This window comes from Terrapene carolina, unplaced genomic scaffold (assembly GCF_002925995.2).
Source record: "Terrapene carolina triunguis isolate 2854851 unplaced genomic scaffold, T_m_triunguis-2.0 Scaffold66, whole genome shotgun sequence".
Taxonomy (NCBI): Eukaryota; Metazoa; Chordata; order Testudines; family Emydidae; genus Terrapene; species Terrapene triunguis.
The window spans coordinates 7,803,456-7,830,834 of NW_020664417.1; the positions used below are offsets into that span (position 1 = coordinate 7,803,456).

General features: G+C 39.4%; 1 long non-coding RNA gene across 1 annotated transcript in view; it reads right to left on the minus strand.

The window, feature by feature from the left end:
• Positions 1-215: 215 nt before the first annotated feature.
• Positions 216-27,379, minus strand: part of LOC112114645 — a 126,943-nt gene continuing 99,779 nt past the window's right edge. The window contains exons 3-5 of the long non-coding RNA XR_003899758.1: positions 20,937-21,663; positions 5,890-5,993; positions 216-2,036 (exon numbers count right to left, since the gene is read on the minus strand). This is a non-coding gene — a long non-coding RNA (uncharacterized LOC112114645). The remainder of the gene's footprint in view (positions 2,037-5,889; positions 5,994-20,936; positions 21,664-27,379) is intronic.

Sequence of the window (27,379 nt, forward strand, 5' to 3'; positions counted from 1 at the left end):
GGTGCCAATGTATTACTATATTTCAAACTTTTTAAATAACGTATAATTCATTTGAAAAAAGTTATTCCAGCCTGAAACTTGGCATCTAAATTAATAAAAAAATATATTTTTTATTTATAAAAGTGCTTTAATATATAAACGTGTGGCCTCTGAGCTCTGTACAAAAAACAAAAAAAAATTAAAAGCTAAGAAGGCCTCAAAAACAAATAAAATAGCAAAATCAGCACAAAGAAACTGAACAAAAAATACAAAGAGATCCCCCAGCCTCTCCAAAATGCAAACTAAAAAGAAATATCTTCAGACATCAGGTTAGCTTGACTATTTTTGACTAGCAAAAATGTGAAAGCTGATTTTTACTGATCAATTTTTAAAAAGGCTGTATCTAAAATTATGGTATTTTTCCCCTTCTCTTTGGATACCAGTGTCACGCTCTGCTAAGCGCATGCAGAATTTTGTGGCCTTATAGGTCAGCGTCCCGGTAGAGAAAAAAAATCAGTGAATAGGAGTCTAAGTGTAATTGCTTTATTTACACATATATATTACTCTGGGAGCAGAGGCATTGACAAACCGCATACAGGCAAGCCCTTCTTCTAGAAATCTCAGCCCACACACCAGTCATGGTTCCCAGGAAGCTATACTGCCGGAGAAATGCCTCCAAATGTTGAGACTAAACAGAGAGCAAACTCTCTGCTATCTGACACAGCTTCTTTCAAAAGACCATTGCATAACAAAACTAACAATACAGCATTTCTTCAACAACTAAAAACTTGCTTTCATATTAAGGAAAATAACTTGCAAGACGATGTGTAACAGCACCATCTAGTGACTTCTGCCATAACAGTATTATTGTGATAGTACTGACGGCTGATATCATGGTACTAAAGTGCATATGTATTCAGACTAAGAACTTTCAGGAAAGTGAACTATTTCAGTCTCCAAGTGAGAGCTAGAAAGACCACTCCCTTCACCTACTTCTTGGATCTTCCAGTTCTAACTGCCTCAAGAGCTCTTAACTTTCAGAGATTACAAACACAATTAAAAGTCTACCAAATGAAGGGAATGAGAGGAGAATTACTGGATCAAGGGACACCTTAGCAACCATACTAATAGACTTTAATGTAATACATATTTCTTGAAAGAAAAATAAAGGAAATTCAGCTCATGGTATTAGTTTGTCCTATGTTCAAACTAACTGGAAACTTGGACTTTGTTTAGGGACCCATATTCAGAAATAAGCTACTTAGAAATGGGGAAAATATTGTCTATTTGTGACAAAACAGATCCTCTGGGGGAAAAAAATTGTAGAATACAGTTCTTAGATGAAAAATTATCCCTTCCCAGAAAAGATAGCGTAATCTTGATTATATGATAATATCCTGATGAACTTCGTGCCATACCATTACTAATCAAAATAAGATTTTATCATCAGTCCTACATGATTACCTTCGCTTATAAAATTCAAGATGTTTTCTGTTTTCATACATCACAGACAACAGCCAGATAATAGGAAACGTTCCAAATCCCCAATGATTGTTTTGCATGTGAACCATAAATAGGAAATATTAAACAGAAAGACAACTAAAGTTTCTAAACTTAGAGAAATATGTAGGGTAACAAGGAAAACGTATGTTTTGACTACAACATCCATTAAACTGCACATAGAGGAGAAACCACAAAAAGATCAGGCATGAAAATTCAAGATGAGGTTTTTTCCAAAGCAAGTTTCACTTCACTGGACTTTGAGCGATTCATGGTTTCTAATCACCTTTATAGGAATAATCCTGGGCTTTATTCTTAATGAGGGAGTCTCTCCGTTGCCTATAAGTGTGTACATGTGACTCTCATTAACATTAATAAGCATTAGGGAGTCACATATAGCCTTAATGTAACCAAATGCAAGCCAAGTGACTTTGAAAGGGTTGTGTCCTCTTACACCAGGTCTGAATTTGGCCCATGGTTTCTGATGAAAGAGAATTCTGAGCATGCAAGGAATTCAAGTTTGTTCCCTGATGATGCATCCATGCCAGAATTAACTCCTAATGGGGGAAAATCCAAAGAAAACTGCAATCACTCAAACATTCTCAAAATATAGTGCAATTATGATGATGATAATGGCTATTGCTCTAATTTCTGTAAAACCCAGTCCTATAATCACAGGGAGAAAACACTTATTGAAACCTAATGAAGTTTTATAGGAGTAAAAATTCAGCTGTATTAGTCATTTGTTATCTTAAATACCGTACAGTCAGACAAGTCATGAAGTTTTATAAACCAAATTTGATGATTAAAAAAACAGTTTTTCAGGATATTTCTGCTATTTGTATTTTCATCATTTTTCATGTTATTTTAGGGTAATTATTTTAAACAAATGCGACTTGCAGAAAAATCCCAGTGTACTGAATATATGCAAGATAATTCAATATTTTTAAAATGATTTATTGCTGGAAATTTCTGAAACACTGAAAAGCTGCATTTGATTTAAAAAAAAAAGAGGTTTCAGTGAAATACATACCCAAGCCTAATTACTCACTTTGACGCAGCAAGCATGAAATGACAGATATGTTCTTGTACATTACCAATGGGCCTGAGAAGTGAAATTCAGAACGAGATTTTGAACAATACTAATCTTGAGGGTATGTGAATCTGGGATTTTGGTTTGATCCATTATAGTGAGCAAGGCTAGATGTAAAATTTGGCTCACAGATCCAGATTCAAATCCCAAACCTTCTCAGAGTTCATGAGTTTGGGGGCTTTTGTTCAGCCACACATCATTTAACTTCAATAGTCTATAATAAAAAGGCTATTTTGTGTTAAAAGTTTCAACTCTTCCTGAGATCATGGGAGTTTTCCATTATTATTTTAAAATTATATTTTATTGTTTAAATCATATGCATCTATTGTTATACTTTGTGATTTTGTTTTTCCCCTTTTTATTGTTCCTTTATGGTCCGCCCCCCTGCCCCCCCCCCCTTTTTTTTTGTTGGTTTTTTTTTTTTAAACGATTTCACCATACAGCCTAATCCACGTGGATTTGTTTTGCAGTATGGAGACGGTTTGCTGTATTTTCATAGATTCCAAGGCCATAAGGGACCACTGTGATCATCTAGTCTGACCTCCTGCATAGCACAGGCCATAGAACAGGGGTCGGCAACGTTTGGCACGCTCGCCCGCGCTGCTTCTCGCCACCCCCATTGGCCCGGGACGGCGAACCGCAGCCCGTGGGGGCCGCGATCGGCCGAACCTGCAGCGTCAGCAGGTAAATAAAACTGGCCTGGCCCGCCAGGGTGCTTACCCTGGCGAGCCGCGTGCCAACGTTGCCGACCCCTGCCATAGAACTTCCACAAAATTGTTCCTAGAGCAGATCTTTTAGAAAAACATCCAATTTTGATATAAAAATTGCCAGGGATGGAGAATCCATCATCTGTACCACCACCAAATTGTGCCAATGGTTAATTACCGTTATGGTTAAAAATAGATGCCTTATTTCCAGTCTGAATTTATCTAGCTTTCAACTTCCAGCCACTGGATTGTGTTATATCTTTCTCTGATACATTGAATAGCCCAAATATTCATTCCCTATATAGGTACTTATATACTACAATCAAGTCACACCTTAACTTTCTCTTTGTTAGACTAAATAAAGTGAGCTCTCTCTCTATGTGTATGTCTACACTGCAATTATACACCCTGGCTGGCCTGTACTAGCTAACTCGGGTTTATGGGGCTCAGGCTAAGGGCTTGTTTAACTGTGCTGTAAACACTCAGGCTTGGACTGCAGCCAGAGCTCTGGGACACTCCCACCACACAGGGTCTTAAGAGTCTGGGCTCCAGCCCAAGTCCAAATGGCTAAATTACAGTAAACAGCCATTTTGCTCAAGCCCCGCGAGCCCAAGTCAGCTGACACAGACCAGCTGCAAGTTTTCAAATTGCATTGTAGACATACCCTATAAGGCATGATCTCTAACCTTTTAATCATTCTCTGAATGCCCTCCAATATACCAACAACCTTCTTGACTGAATTGTGGACACAAGAACTGGATACACTATACTAGTAATGGGTGCACCAGTGCCAAATACAGAGAAAAAATAACCTCTCTACTCCTACTGGAGATTCCCCTGGTTATGTATCCCAGGCTCACATTAGTTTTTTTGGCCACAGCGTCACTCTGGGAGCTCTTGTTCAGCTGATTATCCATTAACACCTCCAAATCTTTTTTTACCCCCCTCCAGAGTCACTGCTTCCTAGGATAGAATCCCCCATTCTGTAAGTCTGGCCTACATTCTTTGTTCCTAGATGTATACATTTAGCCATATTAAAGCACATATTGTTTGCTTGCACCCAGCTTACCAAGCTGTCCAGATCGCTCTGTATCAGTGACCTAACCTCCTGATTATTTACCACCTTCCCCTAATTTGTGTCATCTGCAAACGTTATCAGTGATGATTTCATATTTTCTTCCAGATCATTGATAAAAATGTTAATAGTGTAATGCCAAGAACAGATCTCTGCGGGACCCTACAGTTTTCTAACTTCCATGTGAATTTCAATATTGTAATGGTTTCCATTTTTAGAAAGCCATTTTCCGAACTATTATTCAGATTTGAATCATCTGTAGATAAATATGCTTTTAGCTTGGCATCAGTTATTTTCTCTGTAGCACCAGACTTTGTTCTTGCCCTAATAGCTTCTCAGTCATAATTTTCCCCAGATTCTGATAATACTAAATTTAGATCACAACAGATTGTTTTTATTATATTCTCTAGCATCTTTTCACCACAGCTGCTACCTTATTTTAGCCCCTATGACTTAGTAGTAGAGCTGGCTTGGGTAGGATGATTATGTGGGGATTGTGTCTATAGGGCTTATTAGATATCTTAGATATCTTTTAAAAAAGTGGGTGTGATTGGATGATTATCAAAACTGAACTTGAACATTCAGAGTTTTCTCCATCTGAAAACCTTCCATTTGTGCATAAGGCAACATGAATAGCATCTGGATTTTGGTTTGTTTTTTAATGTTGTATATGTGTAATGTTTTTGCAGTGCTGATGCTAGATTTACTGCACACTGTTTTATGTGCACTAGCAGTGTTGAAGTCCTTCTTACTTGTACATATGCTTTTGGAGTGCTTATTCGTGCTCCCTCCCACTCCCCCAGTCTCTTATGTTATTCTCTGGTAGTAAAAGTGAGCAAGCATTATTTGAAGGGATCAATAAGAGATTTGTTTAAGTTTGAGAATCTCAAAAATCACAATAAGCAGCAAAATCTCAGAAAATAAAAAGTATTCCATGTTCTTATCAACTGTGAACCACAAATCCAAAACCCACAAATGGCTCTGTTCACTTAAAAAAAAAGAATTTTTCAAAATAATCTTTAACTTAAAAAAAATTAAAACATTTTTATTGTTTCAGACTAAGAGGCTGATCCAAAGATCACTGAAGTCAACAATGGATCAGGCCCTAAATATTTCAATAGTCTTATTTTTATAAAGCTTTTCTTATACATTATTTTCTGTTATGCATTCAGATATTTGAAAATAATATTTCTTTCTTAACTGTTTTTTCCTTTTCCTTTAGTTTCTTTATATCACACCAGCCAACTCATGCACTTTGCTTCCCTATCAGCAGAAACCTTGATGATTCCATCAGTGATATTATTGCAATTTTTAAAATCAGGTTTATTTTATGGTTCCTCTGATGACTGATTGTCTTTAGAGCACACCAGCAAAAATATTGTAAGGTTGTTTACATATAAACAGTTCCATTGATTTTTATAAAAATACATTTTGGTAACAAAGTGATAGATTTAAAAATGTTAAACAATTATAATGATCATTTTTAGACCTAAAGTACTTGATGATGCCTCCTGCCCCTTTAAATAAAAAGGTACCTCAAAATATGTCTTATGATTTTATATTGCATGGAGATTTTTCCATTACTCCCCATTCTCTTGGAGATCTTCCAACCCTCCAGTCTTCTCATTTCCTTTCACTCCTGGAGTAAAATATTTAAGGGAAAATAGTGTATAGCATATTACATTATTTGTATCTATAAAACTTGCAGCTTTATTCTTGTGAATGACAAATAAACCCTACCACACTGGATAAAGTGCATAAGAGAGATGTTTCTTTAGAAATAATCAGCAATGAATGTCACAGCATGCACCACTCACTGCTTGTCTGGCGCCTCCTCATGTTCACTCCAGGAATTATCTCTCGAGTTCGATACCCCATTCCATGGTTTGCACACCATCACACTGCCTCCTACCACTCTGGTTCTCCTCCTCTCTGAGTATACCAGATCCAAACTCCATTCCCTCCTGCCAGGGAGTGACTGCAGTCTGTATGCCTCTGAAACTTCCAAACACTATTTAATCTTCCCAGGGAATGACTGCCCTTTCCTAGCAGCAGCCCTGGTCTGTTGCCAGTTTCCTGGCCTTATAGGACTCACCTATTCCTGCCCAGCAGAACCTGCTTGTAATCAGTTCCTGCTCCCTGGCTTTCCCTCCAGGTGCAGCCTGTGTATTTAAACAGCCTACCTGGTCTCCTGTTTAGTTATTATAGCTCCAGTCTTTTTCAGTGAAACTGGTTACTTATAAATGTTTTTCCTATCTTGGTATGATAATAATCAGACTAGTGCCTAGACACTTCATTGAGAGACTAGTTTCTCAGGGTTTATGTTGGATATACCTTTCAGACACATAGTTACTCTTTGGATCTGAAACCAACTGATGTCATGATTGGTGTTCCGTAACAATAGTTTATATGATATATCCAACACTGTCAATGCTCAATGATAACAGCAATCAATTATGTAGTCCATTCCAATAAGCTATGCTTTCCTGCAAAACATTTGATGTTTCTCTTCTCTTGACTACGTACATGACATAATCAGCATAATGACTGTAAGGCTCCCTGTTTCTGCATAGTAAGTAAATGTTTTATTCCGATAATTCTCAACCCATGGAAAGCTAAATGATACAGAACAAACTCAGTTGCTCGATAGACACTATAAATCTTGCTCTTTCTTTTCTTTTGCCAATATTCTCATCAGCGTGTTTTTGATCAGACCTAACTCACGACATTTTTATGATTTTTCCTGAGCTGGTTTATTTCCACCATAATTAATCTTTCTTCCTCTTTGAGGTTCTAAGACTCCCACCATTCACTAAAATTGATGGCATCCACACTTCTTGCAAACTGATATCGATCTCAAAGATTCTCATGTTTTTTACATTCCAGATGTTTTTTCACCAAATTGCTACCTAATCAGGTGATGTTTTTATAGCCAACCAAACATTTTCTTTAAAGGGGAGTCATTTCAACAAGAAACATTGGCAGATACTTCACAATTTCTATTTTTGTATGTAGTCTGTAGTGTATTAGTCAAAATAATAAAACAATGACTCCCTTATAGTAGTAGTTTTTCAGCCTTTGACCTTGAGGTGTCTACAGAGGTAAAACTTTTAGAAGCATTATCCTAGAGTTTTATTCCTTGGCTTCTGGTAGGGTTTACAAACTCTGGGTCTGGGTTTCTAATATATTTCAGGGTGCTAAGGAAGCTTATTGCCTAGCAGGTGCACAGATAATGCCTCCAATCTGCACATGGAGGGGTCTTACTTGGAGGCCTCTCTTCAAAGTCCAGGGATCTGTGCAGAATGCAAGGATGATGACTGTGAAGGCAAGGGGATCCTGATGGGGATCCCAAGAGTTTTACTACAGAAGAGGATGATCTGAACCAGGATTACATCCTCAGGAATGACCAGTCATTTATAAGAAAGGATATACCAGGCCTGTGGTGTGTATGGAACAAAGCTATTTCACAAAGGGAGCAGATGTGTCCATTCTTGATTTATGAATATAACTTTTTTTCTTCCTTGGACAAGTGGTAAGATTCATATTAACCACCAAGACCATCTTCATGTACATTTTTAACAAATGAGTTAGCTGTGAGCAGGATGAATACTAGGGCCACCTTACTTTTATATCACTCCAGGAAATTCTGCCTTTAAGAGATTGGGACATTTTATATATACGTGTTTTTCTTTGCTTACTGAAGCAGTCCACACACATATATGTATTTGCACGGGTACACCAATGCAATGATAATTGAGTTTTTGGTCATAAGCATTCTATACAGATAAACATCACTAAAATATCAACGTTTAGCAAGGTCTAATACTATTAATATGGTTATAGATCTCAAAAGTCTCCACTGACTCATTTAGCAACAAAAATTCTCCGGTTACTGGTAGCACAACATCCTGTACAGTACCATGCATCAGGTAAAGAACTCTGAATCCTTTGTCTAAACTACAGTCCATTGTTATGCCCTTGTTTTCTAATGTCAAAGCATCCTGCAATCACAGATTATAGGAAAGTTTGAAACTGAGCATTGTCAGGCATCAGCAGCATAGCCTCACTCCCTCTGCATCAAGATGTCCTTCTGGAGACAAGGCTGAATCTGATATTCATAGCTAAACTGTACCACAGTACAACGAATTACCCTTTTATATAACCCCATAAGATAAATGATCGAGGATTCAGATGCTGGGCCAATCTTTGCCTTCATTTACAGTAATGCAACACCAGTTTTTGTTAAAACAAAGTGCGAGAATCCATTAGAGGCACCAGTTTCCCCTGCTCCACCCTACCAACACCAGCAATCTCTCATGTCTGTAAGCCCCATAAAGCTCTTGATGCTCATCGTTTTTCTTTTTAAATATGAAGAAAAAAGCTAAAGCGTGCTTTGTTGTTCTTAGCCTGAGTATTTTGGCCCTGCCAGAGCATTAAAGTCAATGGGACTCTGCTCACTGAAGTTAATAGTGTTCTGTTGATATAAATCTGGCCCTCTAAGTGTTCAGCTTGATCATAAAAAGGTTGATCCAAAGCCCATTGGGGTCAAGAGTCTTTCCAAGTCAGTGAGCTTTGGATCAGGCCATAACTGAAAATCCTGTTTCAACCCAAACAACTAACTTCTGAAATGTAACATACAAAATAGGGATATGGGTGGGGGGAAAGGCTATGTTATAAGGATGCCTTGTTTACCTTCAATCACTACTTATGGGTTGGTTTGAGATGGAGACTGGTCAGACAAACAATACAGTGAACTTACATTTAGTTCTGGCTTATCCTCTGGTAGAAAACTTGGATTGAAGGCAGCCAAGATGGTTGCTGCCTTTGTAATCTGTAAAGTGATTGGTTCAGATTAACTGAGGTCCACCCCCCCCTTCTGTCACATTTGACATTCTGCAAACTATACTTTAACATTTTTTTATTTAGTCGTGCTTCTGCCATCTTAAATCTGGCATACCATTTTATGAACAAGTGTAATGCTATTCTAGTAGATTGCTTAACAAATTGAGGTCACATTAGACCCCATATATCTTTTTTTTTACTCAAGTGCTAAGTGTGACACTAAGAAGAAACCACAAACATGTATTATCAAGAACTCTATTAGTGCGGGTCTGAAAAAATATTGTGATACAGCAGATGATGCTGACAAGCTTCAATCGATCAAAATCATAAGAAAACTGTGAATATTGGGATAAAGATTTGTTTAAAGCTTGAGGCACAAATCAATAGAAGAGAAAATCAGAAAGATAAACATGTTCAAATACTTAGGTATTTTGAGATAAGCTAACTTAGCTCTGAAGGCTCTTTAGAACCATGAAAAATACAAGCACATCATGCAATGTCAGAAAGCATTTATTAAAAAAAAATCTCAAGATTATAGCATACCTTAGGGATAATGTTACAAAACTACTATATAAAATAAAAGTTCACACAGGTAGATCATGAAAAAAATGGCAAAACAATAGCTATTCTTATGCGCTGTCAGTCATCTGAAAATGTCCATATCTTGAATACCATTTCCTTAACCATAATCATGAAGTCCCTGACTTATGCTATACGTACAGGGAACATCTCACAGATTATATATGACTTCAGAGAACTTGGAAGGGTGCTGAAGTGATCCAGGTGGGTCCAAGTGATCTTCTCAGAGATTCTTCCTGTCCCACAAGTGAAGACAGACAGAAGGCAGAAGACTCTGGAAGTGTACTGCTACCTAGGTGTGTGGGATAACATAAAGGGCTTTGGTTTTGTGAAACATTGGACACCTTTCTATGGGGCAAAGGGTCTGCATAATCTGTATAGCCTCCATTTCAGCAGAAGGGGAACTAATCTTCTCAGAGACAGACTGGCTAGAGCAGTCAGGAAGGCATCAAACTAATAACAAAAAGGGAGGGTGAAAAGAGGGAACAAATGAGCATTCATTTAGCACAAAATTGAAATGTTAAAATCAAAATGTATCAAGAAACTAAAGGATGTGAAAAGAAGAAATTCTTTAACTACCTACACACAAACATTAGGAGCTCGGGTAACAAAGAACAAGAAACGGAACTGTTCATTTATGAGCATAAATTCAATATATTTGGTATTCCTGAAACCTGGAGGGCTGACTTTCATGATTGGACTGTTAAAATCAATGGCTATAGCTTACTTAGGAAGGACTGAGGTTGGCAAAAGGGGTGGGGGAGAAGGGTAGTGGCAGTTTATGTCAAAAATGGCATCACCTGTTCCAAGTTACTAATAATTCATAAGAAAATGATCTTGAATGTATATGGATCAATGTCCTAACAGATAAAGCACACGATGGAGTACTAGTTGGGTACTACCAAATCACACAAGAGAACAGGATGACAGGCTCCTGAATCCTGTATATAAAATGTGTCAGAAAAAAGCTGTGTGATCATGGGGAACTTCAATCTGAATGACATATGCTGGAGGTCTCATGCTGCCAGTTCTAAAACATCCTAGGAATTTCAAAATGCTATAGAGAATAATTTCCCAACTCAAAAATTATTGCATCTGACATGGAGAATTTTATATTAGACCTCATCTTGACATTTAAAGAGGAATTGATCACAGACCTAAAAATTAGTGGTGGCTTAGGTACAAGTGATTGTAACTTTATCACATTTGTTATGTGCTTCAAAAGGCCCAATTTCACAAAGCTGAAAACAATTATGACTCAGATTGGTTGGCAGAAAGAATTTAAACAGAAAAATGTGAAAGATTATTGGGAATTGTTTAAGAACATTTTACTGGATGGCCAAATAGTCACAATCCAACATTTGAGAAAGAAATTTGCACTGGTTAAAAAAACAACATGGCTTAGAAGGAAGTGAAGACTGCTATAAAAATAATATAGAACAAGTGGAAGAAAGGAGACATTTATAGTAATGAATATAAATCAGAAGCTACTAGAGCAATATAAAATTTACATGACACCCATTAAATTGATTAAAAACTGACTAACTGATAGGTCTCAAAATATAATTGTAAATGGGGACTCATCGTTGTTTCTAGTTCTTCATACTAGGTCATTTAACATTTATCAATGACCTGAAAGAAAACAAAATCATCACTTATAAGTTTACAGATGACACAAAGATTGGGGGAATGATACAGAATGATCTGGACAGATTTGTAAACTGGGTACAACCAAACAAATATGTATTTTAATACAGCCAAATACAAAGTTATACTTCTAGGAACAAAGAATGAAGGCCATACTTTATCTTGGGAAGCAGTGATGCTGAAAAAGTTTTGGGGATCATAGTAGATAATCAGCTGAACCAGTGCAACACTTTGGCCAAAAGGGCTAATGTGATCCTGATACTGGAATTGTGTGTTCACAATTCAGACAGCATGTTGGAAATTGGAAAAGGTTTAGAGAAGAGCCAGGAGAATTGGAAAACACGCCCCATACTGATAGACTCAAGGAGTTCAGTCTTTTCAGTTTAACAAAGAGAACGTTAAGGCAGGACTTGATCACATTTTATAAGTATCTACATGGGGAACAAAAGTTTGATAATGGGATCTTCATTCTAGCAGCAAAGGTATAACAAGATCCAGTGGCTGGTACTTGAAGTTACACAAATTCAGACTGAAAATAAGGTGCAAATTCTTAACAGTAAGGTAATTAACCAAGGGCTGTGGTGGATTCTCCAGCCCTGGAAATTTTTAAATCAAAATTAGATTTTTTTTTTCTAAAAAATATGTTCTAGATCAAACAAGAACTAAGTCAGAGAAATTCTGTGGCCTGTGTTTTACAGGAAGGTCAGGCTAGATGATCACTGTGGTCACTTCTGACCTTATCATCTATGGCTGTAGTGAAATACAACCAGTGTGCTGCATGTGCTATGGTCAAATATTCAAATATGGGTCAAATATTCTAAATGTTAGGCATGTCTCCCGATATTTAGTCACCTAAATAAGTGGTCTAGTTTTTTTTAAGGTACTGAGCAGCTCCCATTAACTTTGGGGGAAGTGCCCAGCACCTCTGGGTGCCCAGCACCTCTGAAAAATCAGGCCAGTTTTATTAGGGTACCTAATTATGTATTTAGGTGTCTAACTTTCAGCAAACAGCTTTGCAAATTTTGGCCTACATATCCAAACATATTAATAATGTAAAAGGACAATCCCAGTGGAACATCAGTAGCACAGCAGTTACCATGGAAGAACACAATGAAAGAGTTGGCACCCTGGTCAAAATGTGCACATGAAGGCTCTGAACAATGAATTTGAAATGGCGGGTAGCATTTGAAGAGCAAATTTCAAGCCTTCTCTAATACATAAGAAGTAACATCAGCATCATTCCGAGGCTTCCAGGAAGTATCTTCTGTTGAGTGAAGATTGAATTTGAGACAGAAATGTACTGTACGAAGTGGTGAGTTAAGCAAAAGAACAAGTTTAGAATGGTAGTGAGTGGTCTTTAAGCAGAAACTGGAATCTGAAGGGGGAAGAAGAAACACTGAAAGGGGCAGAAGGAACTAAGAGACAGAGAAAAAGGAAAAAGAGAGGAAGGGAAGAAATAAGGGATGTCCTGAAAGGGAGAATAAGAAAAATAAAAATAAATAAGAATGGGCTCAAGAGAAATGAGAGAACCTGAAACAAAAAAATAGGTTAAATTGTGGAGAAAGGGCCCAAATTAAAATGTAAGAGAATATACAGGAATAGAGAGAAGAGAACTGAGAGGATATTGCCTTGATGAGAATGCTCAAAGAAACAGAAAAGTGGACCTAGAGGGAAGAAAGCCTAAGGGGAAAGAATGGATTGGACTCTGGCAGAACAGAGGCAGATACATATCATACTTTATCAGATTTGAATGAAAGTCTGCAGTAGCAACATAACAAGAGAGCTGGAAGTAAAAGAAGTGTTAAAAAGTGAAATAAAAATGCCATGACCAAAGGTCACCTTGGGGATTCAACTTTAAGCCCCAAGCTTATACCATGGATGTATTATTATTATTTGTATTATAGTAGTGCTTAGAGGAGCAATCACATTGAGACCCTATTATGATAGGCTAATATGAGCTTCTTTAAGAAAGATTCATATTTTAAAGTATAAACAATTTAGACTAAATAGGTTTTATTGTATTAATATTCAATAAAAACAATATATTTTTAAAATAATAGGGAAAAAAACTAAGTGCCTAGAACCTTCTAATGTTCTGCCATCCCTATAATGAACAGTAATAAAAGGTGAAAAGGCAGCTGTTGTGGATGCTTGGAACTAGTATAAGCAGCAAGAAGAGAATTTCCTTTTTCTTTTTTAAATAAAGCTGGGAAGTACGAGGCCTTCCAAATAATAAAAGAACGTTTACCTTTTTCTTCTAATAAGGACCCTGATGCTGCATGAGGATAATTCAGCTCCTCACAGGCACATTTCACCTAAATACATTGTGTTCAGCGGCCACAGGAACATTGAGTGGCATGACGCCAATAAGACTTGTCTACAATTTCCGGATGGAAAACTAGACTCATAATTCACCACTGGTACAGCAACACCCCCAGTGACAGCGGTAGCAGAACCTTGCCCAAGGGTTAGATGACTTGGTACAAAGCACCTGAGCCTTATCTACACAACAGCTTTCACCATTGTTGCCACCATGTGTGGTTACACTGAAGGCGAATTACAGGTCCATTTTTGCCAGCATATATACAGCTTTAGATGGCACAGTAGTGAGATGACTGTGGAAAACTGTGAATTATTTGTATTATTTTTCTAAATATCATATGCCCCATAGCATATCTGTGTTATTATCCTGCCTGAATGCCTAGTTAATGGAAAGGAGGTTGTTAAAGAAACCAGTCAGGAAAAGTACAACCATGTCCTAGATAAGAAGGGTCTCCTCAAAACGCAATAGCCAGGTTTATAGCTGTGAAGTGGGATGACTCAGCCCCAACGCTGGTGACAAGGCTGTTTGACTAGGCTGAGAATCTGAAGATGAAAAGACACTAATCGGTTAAAGGATCTGCCCTACAAAGGGGGAAAAGGAAACTGTAAGCAGCTGCAGGCTGACACAGAGATTGACTGGGAGTGAGAGGTCTGCAGCAAGCAAGTGGTAATTTGGTGCCCTGAGAGAATGGAGAGGCACTGGGAGCTCAGTCAGGTCCACCCAAGGGCTCAAGGGGAATGCCAAATGTGGGTATGACAATATGCTTGTTGTTCTTTTTGTTATTTTAAATCCACTTCTCTAAGCACTATATACTTTTTGGTAAAATAAACCACACTTCGTCTGAAAGGAGCTGCTTCTGTGTCACTGTATACTGTTACTATCCACAGGCTTAGTAACCTTTTAGTAAAATAAGATGGCTTCTGCTCTTTCCAGGTTCATTAGATACTGCCATCAGTCAGTTGCTTTCACTTTTTGGTCCTATTTCTGTTATTTCATCCAGTATTTTTTTCAGATTAGTTCTCATACAGTAATGTTGTATGCAAACCACATCTTGCTTCCTTTTTATCTCAGTATATCAACCCTTATGTCCCCCATTTAAGTAAAAATCATTTGGTAATAGTCTGAATACAGAATCATTTTTTTCTGATTTCAGACAGTATAATTAAAATGGGGTAAAGTCTTGAATGCATTTTTATAGGGGAAAAATTAATTAAATTACACAACTTACATCAAAGGATGGAAATACAATATTGTTAAGCTTTGGGCCTCACAAGGTATTTTCAATTAAGAATTACTTTGCATATGTTATTTAAATAAGGCAAGGCCCTCAAGTTGGAAGAGCGTTCCACTGAGAATGCCCAATGGGAGAAGAAAACAAGTGAATACTAGCCAGCAAAAGATTGGCTTACTTAAAAACCATTAATAAGAGATCTTGTGAAAAGGGCATCTGTCTGCAGAGTGGGTAGATACAGAGCATTTTCATCAGATGCTATTTTTTCACATAAGTAAATCACTAGAACGTAAACGGAGACTGGAAAAATACTCATTAGCCAAAGCAGCTCCGGTCCAAAATTAGTTAGTAAAAATAACTTAATTCTACCTCCCATAAACTTGTGTTTATGTTAAAGTTTTTACCTATTTTCTAAATAGTCCCAAAAAGGCAAGCAACCCCACAGTTTGTTACGTGAAGTGCCTGTTGAAACATGAAAGTAATAACATTGTGAAATTACATTATCTGACAAGTTTCAAAAGCTTATTGAGGTAAACCCATGAAATCTGCAGGGAAATGAAGACAGGAGGACTTTTCAGTCAAGCTGCCATAACATTTCACTAGTGAAATTCCATAGCAGTTTACTGAACACTGAAAAAAATGTCAGCAGTAAAACAAGTGTCAACAAACTTCATGCTTCAGTGGAGAAAACTGCAGCTACTAATAAGGTAACATCAGCTTATTACAAATAAGCCATGAGATAATCTCAAAAGGAGTTTATTGTATCAAAATGTGCAGTCAAAATAGCTAAGGCATCTTTTTTGCAGTCCAGAAATGATAAAACAAAAAGGTTTTTACCACATGCTGTGTGAAATATGCCTGTCAGGTCCAAGTGCCAATATACACACTTTGAAGGAAACCACCAGAATCTTCCATTATTTGATGGAACAAGCAGACAACAAGAACGTCTAAGTGTCAGAGCTTTTTTGTAGAAGAAATTAATATTAATCAACACATCTTAATTCAGTCATCAACTCAGGCACTGGAATGAAGCATGCCATTCAGTCTAGAAGATCTCTAGTCCAAATCAAACAAACTAGGAGGGAATGTCTGGTTACAGCAAGAGCTCTTGTTAAAAAGCTTAACTGAAGTTCTCTCAACGGAAAACACTTTTATCGTGTGATCAAGACCCAATTCTTGTACAAATTAATTCAGATCAGATAACACAATGAAAGCAATGTTTAGTAGCAAGAAGCAATTGAAGCACAAAGAGGGCTTGTACACATGCTGCAGCAGATATGGATCAAAAACTGATGTGATGCTTAACACTACAAGTTGAGTTAATGGAAGTCACATGTGACATAAATAAAACAATGCCATTCAAAATGCACCATATCATTGCCTCTTTCTCATTGTAGCACCAGTGATCCTGCTCTCAATTGCTTAATACCAGCTCAAACACGCATTCATTTCACACCCAAAACTGCCAATGAATACAACAGAAGTTTTAGGTCACAAGAATATCATGTCAAGCCCTAAATGCTTTAAAAGTTGGATGAGGTTGGAAAAATATAACTAAAGTAATGGGAAGCATAATTACTTAATATTTTTGAAGTATTCTTCCATGTTGCCTCAAATGTTGCCGTCCCTAAACCTAATTTCCAAGCCACCTTCACTCCCCTTCTAATTCTTCCTAGAAATCACGTCTGCTGCCTTGTCTGCAAAAAATGAGATGGTAAAACAGGGGTCGGCAACCTTTCAGAAATGGTGTGCTGAGTCTTCATTTATTCACTTTAATTTAAGGTTTTGCATGCCGGTAATACATTTTAATGTTTTTTAGAAGGTCTCTCTCTATAAGTCTATATATAATATAACTAAACTACTGTTGTATGTAAAGTAAACAAGGTTTTCAAAATGTTTAAGAAGCTTCATTTAAAATTAAATTAAAATGCTGATCTTAAGCCGCCGGCCTACTCAGCCCGCTGCCAGCCTGGGGTTCCATTCACCTAGGCCGGCAGCGGGCTGAGCGGGGCCTGCGGCCGGAACCCTAGCTGGCAAGGGGCCAGCATCCAAAACCCCAGGTTGGCAGAGGGCTGAGCGGGGCCGGTGACTGGGACCCCAGACCAGCGGCGGGCTCAGCAGGGCCGGCACCCCAGACCAGCAGCGGGCCAAGCGGCTCAGCCCGCTGCTGGTCTGGGGTTCCATCCGCTGGCTCCTGCCAGCCAGGGTCCCAGCCACCAGCCCCGCTCAGCCCGCTGCCACTCTGGTGCTCAGGGTGGGGGGTGGGGATGTGGGGGGGTGCAAGAGTCAGGGCATGGGGTGTGGGGGGCTGGGTATGTGTGGGGAGTGCAGGAGTCAGGGCAGGGGGGAGCGGGGGGGCTGGGTATGTGTGGAGGGTGCAGGCGTCAGGGCAGAGGGCTGGGGGCATGTGAGGGGGTGCAGGAGTCAGGGAATGGGGGGGCTGGGTATGTGTGGAGGGTGCAGGAGTCAGGGATGGGGTCGTGGGGGGATGCAGGGAGCTGGGGTGCAAGGGGGTGCAGGGGTCAGGGCAGAGGCCTGGGGGCGTGTGAGGGGGTGCAGGAGTCAGGGCATGGGGTGTGAGGGGGCTGGGTATGTGTGGAGGGTGCAGGAATCAGGGATGGGGTCATGGGGGGGATGCAGGGGGCTGAGGTGCAAGGGGGTGCAGGGGTCAGGGCAGAGGGCTGGGGGGATGGGCTGGGATCAGGGGGGTGAGCAGCTCACGGCAGGGGGCTGGAGGGATACGCCCCACTCCTACCCCCTTCCCCACCTCCTTACCAGTCTGAGCAGCGAGGACGCTGGGGCTGCTCTTCTCCCCTCCCTCGCAAGGGCCATCGACAGCAGGGAGGGAGAGGAGCCGGGGCTCCACGCAGCACGCTGGGGGAAGAGGCGGGGGGGGAAGCTTGGCTGCCGGTGGAGCCTGCTGTAAAGCAGCAGCCGGCAGGAGCAAGCTTGCTTCTGCCCCCTGCCCGCGCCAGAGAGAGCGGTAGGTGGGGGGTGGAGAAGAGCGGGCTGGGTCGGGCAGGATTTTTAATGGCACGCTGCTGCCTGCCGGGGTCCAGCTCAGCCCGCTGCCGAGCGGGACCCCGGCAGGCAGCTGCGTGCCATTAAAAATCGGCATGCATGCCACAGGTTGCCGACCCCTGTGGTAAAACAAAAACAAACAAACAAACAAAAACAAGGTAAATGTAACTTAGCCACCAAGACATGTACATGACTAAGCTATGATATTATTGCAACTCTTGTCCTGCCTCTCCTTGTCCTCTCCTTTTGTCTGTTGACATCTCTCACTTGTTATTTCATTCTGCACGTGGTCCCTGATCCTGGAATGAAAAGGCACAAGACCTCTGGGTCAAGGACTGTGTCTTTACGTGTGTGCGTGAGAGTGAGTGTGCGAGTGAGAACACTTGGCACCCTCTTGAGTCAATAATACACAACACCACTGGTTGGAACATTTTAGATTAAATACATTTTTGCTGAAATATGCTGTTTTGTCAAAGTTGAAATGTTTTGCTGAGATGTATACATTTTGGTTAAGTTTTTGTGGGGAAGGTTTTGAGAGACAGGGAGCAAGACACGGTGGTTAGAGCTGTGGCCAGGGATGTGGGAGACCCAGGCTCAAGTCTCTTCTCTGCCTTATTCAGAGAAGTTTGGGATAAAAAAATCTCTATTCTGAATCAGGCTGAGAACAGACTTGATCCTGGGTCTCATGTCTCAGGTGAGAGCAATAATCACTAGGCTACACCTATGCACATACAGGTACAACCTTCCCAATTGAAAAGCAGAGGTTTCAGTCTGAAACAATTCCATTTATGTGAAAAGATTCAAAAGGTTTAATTTTTGTACCAATGATTAATGAAAACAAATTTAAAAACCTTGAAAGTTGCCATTCAGCAGAATTGTAATCTCTAGGCCAGCTCTAATAAATAAAAAAAAAAATAAGATGAAAATTTCAAAAATTTGTTTCTGATTTGCCATTTCTTTTTATAAGTGTAGTTGGAAGGGGCTAATTTTACATTCACAAAATAAGAATAAGCCAGCTTATGTACATGTAATGATTTAGGATTCTGGAAAAAAGTATTTATATTCTGCTTTGCCCATTCATTTCCTCAGCAGCCTCCCAGACCCAAATCTTGGCTGATTCAAAAATGCTAAGAACCAAAACAGTATTTTCCATCCAGTAATAAGAGCTGCATAGTGAAAGATGAAGGTGTACAGCTGCCATATCTGCCACTGCCTCTTGCTCTTTTCCCTTAGAAATCATTGTAGGTTGTTAAATTATCTTGCTTTTGGACATATTCATCATTCTCTACTTGCTGCCATTTTTCTGTTCTACGTGTTTCTAGTTTTTGATTTCCAGTTCTTTGAACATTCCTTCTGTCAGACAAACACAAATACACAACCCAACAAACGAGCTGTAACACAATAAACAGGCATTTTCAATATTTAAAATTAAAAAAAAAAAGGAACATTTTAAACAGGGCATTGTAGATAACTTCCATTAGGAGAAAAGGGAAGAAATGTGTGTTTACTAAAAAGCAAAGACCAAAATCTGTAAGGGATCTTTTCAGACTTCTAAGAGAGCATCATAAACAATAGTCAGCAAAATACCAAACTAAAGGACAGATTCTGGCTGTCCCTCCTTATAGATACAAGTGGGTAGCATGGGTGCTGGAACAATTTGTACAGTGGGGGTGCTGAGAGCCACTGAACCAAACTGTAAACCCTTTATATGATGGAAATCACTTCAAGTCATGGGGTGTGGCAGGACCCCTACTTCTAGCACCTGTGGTTGGTGGACAGAATGGAACAAGTCGCCTTGGCCCATTCTGCTGTGCAAAGAGAGAACACAATCACATCTTCTGTGCTCCCAGAATGCAAGAGTCACAGGTCTCCAGCAGACTCCTCAAACACAGCAAGGCCACGGCCTATGACTTTGCTCCCTTTTGCACCAGCCAACAGAAGAGGGGGTTCATGCTGAACACCCTGTAAGAGTGTATTAGTGGCTATTCTACCATGCAGTGTCTGGGACCTGCTATTGCATCAGAGCCCCTCCATGTCATTGAAAGCCCCAATCAAGCTCAGACTAGAGAATAGTAGCTGAAGTTGCTTTAATGTCAGAATAAACACAAATCAAATATGAAGCCTCACTTTCCAACTGTATTTTGCAATTACCTTTTATAGGACATTATTTCCATTTGCAACAAAATGAAATACCACATGGAATGTCTGCACCGGAGCTGCAGGTGTAATTTCCAGCTTGTTTAGACATACCTGTGCTAGTTTTGATTGAGCTAGCATGTTAAAAATAGCAGTGTAACCGGAGGGATGCAGGTGACGGGAAGGACTTTCAGACAGGATTATACATATCTAGAGTTTTAGACAGGATTGTATTTAGGATGGTTATTCTGTCCCAATGTCCTTGCTCCAGCAGCTACACTGCAATTTGTAATGTGCTAGCTCCATCAAAGGTAATGAATGTATGTCTAACTAAGCTGGAAATCAAACCTCCAGCTCAAGAGTAGACATATCCTAAAACAGAAATGCCCCAAATTCAGTCTCAAAAACAGTCAGGGTCCAAACCTGCTCCCACAGAAGCAGATGAAGATCAGACTGAGCCAAAACTACTAAAATCTTCCCTAGCACCATCATCTTTCCTTTGCTGGTATCCAGTGGAAATAAGAACCAGGAAGACAGAGGTCAAAGACAGTAGAAAATAAAAAAGAATGAAAAAAAAAAAAACATTTTGGATTCTATGGACTGATAGCAAAAGGAATTCACCCTTGGACACAAATAGTGATAATTAAATAGCAACATTTGGTGGTTATGTAGATATTAGTGGATAAATGCCTATGCCATACATAGACAATAGAACTGAGCCCAGAATGTTTTGTTTATTATATTTTCCATCCTCGGGTACTGAAAGCATTTATTAAAGTACACCTGAAATGAGGTATACCCACTGCTGAAATCTCTTTACGGAAAGAAGCTTCCATTTTGTGACAGCATACATATGACATCAGCACCATCCTGTGCCACCTTTCTCTTGGCATTCATTTGTATTTTCACATTTCCACCTATAGAAGTGATGACAAAAAAGGCTGAATATGAATTTTGATGCAATTCAGCAACAACAGTAGGAACTTTGGGAAAGAAAACATGTGGCATGGAAAGTAACTCCCATTTATTTTTAAACATTCTCCCCAAGCTCACTGACTTTAGATAAGCTTAATTACACTCACTGAGAAATTAAGAGAAAGGAGAAAGTTCTGTCTGAGATAAAGAAGTGAGACTGTCATTTAATATATTTATAAGCTGAATGCTCAAAATAGGTACACATCGATAAAAGAAGATATTAAAAATATTATGAACAATAATTCATAGTGCACTGTTGGCTGCTGAAATTAGCTAATGCTAATTGTCACTCACTTAGAAGACATAGAATCTGCATTTAGGGATTTAGTTGATACATCAAGGTCATAATTCACCACCTCAATAGCTACTTTGATTGTTAGTACAGGCAACTTATCTGAAAGAAGAGAAGCAGGAGGAATTCCACACAGCTAGAAGCTTCAAATCAATGCCAAGTCCTCAATGTTCAAACTATGGAAGATACCTCTCAGGATTCAGCAGGTCCAACAGAACAGAGAGATGTACAGGATACACGTGTGGATAGCAGCTCAGCCCAACCTGTAAGAAAAGAAAAAAAAAATCAAGCTTATCCATAAAGAGTTCTCCAACTGTCCAAGGAAGACAGATGATCCTTGTTGGAAATTCAATACTCAGAAGAATCAAAACATGCTGCAAGGCACAGGTGGACAACAGGACAATATGCTGCCTTCACAGAATCAAAACATGAGAAATCAGTCTAAAATTGGGACAAGCTTCTGAAGTCTATGAGTAAGGATTTATTGGTCATGGTTCGTTTTGGGCACTAATGACACTGCTTCGCAGTATATGTCACAGATAGTAAGAAACTCAGAAGTGTGCTGAAGAAGAAGAATGTCCAAGAAATCGTCCTGTCCAACAAGCAAAGAAAGATAGAAGGAAGAAAGTGAATTGCTGGCTAGGTAAGTGGTGTAAGATGCAGGGCTTTTGATTTTGGAGAACATTGGTCCACCTTCTATGGAGTGAGGGGGCTGAACAGTTTGGATGTCCTTCACCTGAGTAGAAGATGGACCAATCTCCTTGGGACAGGCTGGCTAGAGTAGTCAGGAGGGGATTAAACCAAGGGAGAGTAAAAAGAGGAAATGTTGGTGTTACTGAAACATGTTGGGATGATTCACACTATTGGAATGTTAAAATCAACGGTTATAACCTATTTAGGAAGGATCAAGTGGGCAAAAGGGGAGGGGAAATGGCACTCTGTCAAAAATTGCATTACCTGTTTCTGAGTCACTGATAACTCAAAGAAAAAATATCTTGAATGCTTATGAATCAATGTCCTAACAGATAAAACACAAGATGCAGTACTAGGTAATTTCTGCTACAGACCACCAAATCACACTAGAGAACAGGATGACCACCTCCTTATGTACCTATCTAGAATATGTGTGTGTGTGGGGGGGTGGAAACTATGTGATCATAGGGGACTTCAATCTGAGTGACATATGCTGGAGGTCTCATGCTGCCAGTACTAAAACATCCTTGGAATTTCTAAACAGTATAGATGATGATTTTCTAACCCAAACAGTGTTGCTCCCAACACAAGGGAATTCTATATTAGACCATGTCCTAATAGATAAAGGGGGACTGATCACGGAACGAAAAGTTAATGGTAGATTAGTTACAAGTGATCCTGACTAGATCACATATATAATGTGCAAGCAGAATAAAGTTAAGAAAAGTGACATATACACCTGGTGCTTTAATAGGGCCAATTTCATGTGAATCGCAGCTGTCTACAATGTCTCCTGTAACAGCTGTGTGACAACTACAACTCCCTGGACCACGTCTCCATGACCTCCCCCCAGCACCTTCTTTGACTTCACCCCAGGACTTTCTTCCTGATGGCGTTTGTATTCCTCAGTCCTTCAGCAGCACGTCCTCTCACTCCCAGCTCCTTACGGGCCTCCCCCTAACTAAAGGGAGGTCTTTCTTTTTAACCCGGTGCCCTGATTAGCCTACCTGCCTTAATTGGTTCTAGTAGCTTCCTAGTTGTCCTAATTAGCCTGCTTGCCTTAATTGGCTCTATCAGGTTCCTGATTGTTCTGGAATAGTCCCTGTTATCTTATCCAGGGGAAAGGGACCTGCTTAATCTGGGGCTAATGTATCTACCTTCCACCACTCTCCTGTAGCCATATGGCCTGACCCTGTCACACCATGAAGACCGACTTGCTTCAGGGATCTGCCCACATAAAGAAGCTTGCAGAATTTAAGCCTTCATATGTGAAGAGAAAAAGAGACATCAGCAGGGCCAACCTTCACAGTCTTTGAAATATATCTTTTAACGGCCAGTGGTTCCTAACAACATTTATCACTCATATATTTATCAGAATACTACTGCAGACTTTCAAATTCCAGTGTTGCTATGTAAAGGAAATTTTCAGTGTTTTTCTATTTTATTTCCAGGCATAAAAAAAAAAACCACGTTATAATTCCAAATTAACTGAGAACCCAAAGCAAACAGAGTGGCAGTAAGCCTTTTTTCCCTTAGCCAACAATATCTTTAACCAAACTTTCCATTTCCTTTGTTTACAAGTTCCCTCTCATTCTCTTGTTGCCAGTTAGTATAGATTTTGAGAGCACCCGTCATCTAGAAAACTACTCTCAAATGGGGTAGAAAACGTTTTAATCTGCAACGAAATTGCCACTGATCACTAGTCTCCACGCTTTCTCCCATAACTGTTATGTATGTATGTAAATAAGTGACAGTGACATAAATGTGGAGAGATTTGGTTCAATTTCTTTTTCTATTCTGCACTAAAGTCTGAATTTTGCTCTTCTTCACAAATGCTTTCTGTAAGAAAAACTGAAATGTATATGTTGCAATTAAAATTATACAACAAAATTACAAATAATTCCTTTAAAAATAAATATGAATTAAGTGTTTGTGAAAAGGGCTAGAATGGCAGAAATGGAAAATGAAGATGTGTGTTTAGCCACTGAATAGGTAAAACAACAGCCTCCAACATCACCTGTCAGCTGCCAGAATCTTGGATCCCTCTCAGTCAGGCTTCTTTGCAGGACACTCTACTGAGACAGCCTTTGTTGCTCTGAAGGATATCCTTGTGACCCTAGACAGGGGAAGTAAATCTATATTCATCTTGCTGGTCTACCATCATCCACCAAATATTACTGAGCCACCGCTAAGGAAGTTCAGGGATGAATTATAGAAATGCCCTGAAATGGCTCATGGCCTCCCTCTCAGAATGGCTGGGCAGGCACCCCTTTCAAGGGGTGCACTAATTTACTTTTCCCCAGGAAAAAGAGGGCAAAAATTGGAGGAATTGTGCCTCAGAGATATGTCTTAATGACACAATGCTCTTCGGGTGCCTCTGAATCACCACTCTGATGCACAGTACTCCCCTGTTGCCATCCTATTCCAGAGCTGATCCTAAAGGTATACGCTAACCCTGAGTGGGGACAGGAGAAACACAGATATAAATAATACTTGTGAACACCAGGCTTTTCCCTGAATTGAACAGACTCACTTGAAATGGAGAGAGAATATAAAATGTATCTATACAGAAAAGTTAAGGAAGCCATGAAGCTACCACAAGTTCTTCAAAGCAAAAGCTGGTTCATTACCTTACCTCCCCTCACTTACTCGTGTGCTCAATAGTTCCCTTCAAATTATATCTAACTTAGCATCTTTTTTACCATCAAACCAATAAATAATGCTATATATATATAACCAAAAGAAACGTAACCAAAAGAGTATCAGGGGGTAGCTGTGTTAGTCTGTATCTACAAAAACAACAAGGAGTCTGGTGGCACCTTAAAGACTAACAGATTTATTTGGGCATAAGCTTTCGTGGGTAAAAACCTCACTTCTTCGGATGCAAAGAGTGAAAGTTACGGATGCAGGCAGATAGCTGATTTTTACTGATGCTATGACAAAATACAAGAGGGCACATGATTAATGCATATAAAATAAAGAATTTTACAAGGAAGGTAGATCAGGAACTTCTATTTTCCCTGCATCAGAACACCAGAGCCAGGGGACATTAAATTAAAATATGGGACATTGAAAACTAACAAAAAGAAATACCTTTACCTAATGTATAATTAGACTGAGGAACTCATTACCACAGGAAGTCATTGAAGCCAAGATTAACAGGATTCAAAAAAGACTGGATATTTATAGGATATAAAATGTATTCATAGTTATAATTAATTATAACAAAAATTTGCAGAAGGGCTATTAAACATCATGCTTCAGTATTTAAGACAATCTCTAATTATTAGAGACCAGGATGAGACCTAAAGTTGGAGTCAGATTATCCCACACCTGCCAACCCTGGGATTTTTCCAATTTTCCTGTGAAGTAGCTGGTACTGGCCACTGTCAGAGACAGAATACAGGACCACAATGACCTCAGTCTGATCCACTGTGGTAATGTCTATGTTTCCATGTTCCATGTTGCTTTTGATAGGCCCTAAGCACTGCTTTGGGGTATTTCCAATATGGCTCTTTCTGTCCCTACAGATAAGAATAAAATTGTAGCAGTTTCTAAATAAGAGCTAAATTTGAAGCAAATGCCTTTGCCAAAAATATAATAGCTACCTCTGAACTGTGCCTTTAATTTCATCTCTGACTTCTTTTTAATAAAAACAATATCTTCCCCTCCCCCCATTGAAAACCATTTTGGCTTAGATCTGCAGCAAACACAAAGCAAAAGGCCCAAGCTAGGGTTGTTACTGAAAAAATTGCCATTTCATGAACACAGAGGCTACACTGTCACTACACTATGGCATTCATCACATTAAATTTCATTAATCTGTGAGGTAATAAAACCCTATATGCTGCCTATTCCTCAGGAATTAAGAGTATTCATGCCAAACCATAAAGTTTTTTCTTAATGTTTTTCAAAAGTAGTAATCCAGCAGCATGATTATCTCTTTGCTATAAGCATCAAAACTAAAATGACTTATGGCTCTAATTACAACCAGTTTTGAAATTTTTTCGCTGAAGGCACAGATGCTTTATAGTGGGATTAGCCAGTGATGCTTTGTAGTGGGATTAACCAGTATAATCTTTTCATTTACCAAAGACAGGATCTCAGTGTTGCTTTAATTCCTTCCACATACGCAACAGTTTGCACCCAGTTTGCATGATAATATTTTGTTGGTAACACAATCTGTTCGTTCCCATTCTGTAAGTGGTGAATTTTTCCTGTGGAATTAGGGAAAGGGGGGGAAAGCACTATGTTTATACACTGTTTTGGGATAGGTATTTGAGGACCTTAAAATCTTGCCAACTTCCAGAACTTTAGATTTTATTAGCACTGCTTGTTGTTCCTTAAAAGGTTTTAGGGCTTCATGTCAACTGAGCTAAATAAAAAGACCTCAGACTCTCAAATTAGTGTTCAGGAAAAAAACAACTACTGGAGCATTTTACCTGCAGAGAAATATCTGGTTTCCATAGCTGAATAACCACATCTTGCTTTTGTTTATTGTGTTTTAGAGGTTTATGATAAACAAAGTTGCTTGATTTCAGGAGTTTCACCAGGTATAAATTTGGCCCTCTTTATAATTTAGGCCCCGCAATTTACACCATGCAGACAGATTGCTGTAGTGACTTCATTGAGTTGCCTTGTGAGTGTAGCAGTCCCCATCCACACATTAAAATATAAGTTCTAAGGCTTTAGTCCTGTAATTTGCAATTATTTCACTTCTGCTTATAGATTCATAGATTCTAGGACTGGAAGGGACCTCGAGAGGTCATCGAGTCCAGTCCCCTGCCCGCATGGCAGGACCAAATACCATCTAGACCATCCCTGATAGACACTTATCTAACCTACTCTTAAATATCTCCAGAGATGGAGATTCCACAACCTCCCTAGGCAATCTATTCCAGTGTTTAACCACCCTGACAGTTAGGAACTTTTTCCTAATGTCCAACCTAGACCTCCCTTGCTGCAGTTTAAGCCCATTGCTTCTTGTTCTATCCTCAGAGGCTAAGGTGAACAAGTTTTCTCCCTCCTCCTTATGACACCCTTTTAGATACCTGAAAACTGCTATCATGTCCCCTCTCAGTCTTCTCTTTTCCAAACTAAACAAACCCAATTCTTTCAGCCTTCCTTCATAGGTCATGTTCTCAAGACCTTTAATCATTCTTGTTGCTCTTCTCTGGACCCTTTCCAATTTCTCCACATCTTTCTTGAAATGCGGTGCCCAGAACTGGACACAATACTCCAGCTGAGGCCTAACCAGAGCAGAGTAGAGCGGAAGAATGACTTCTC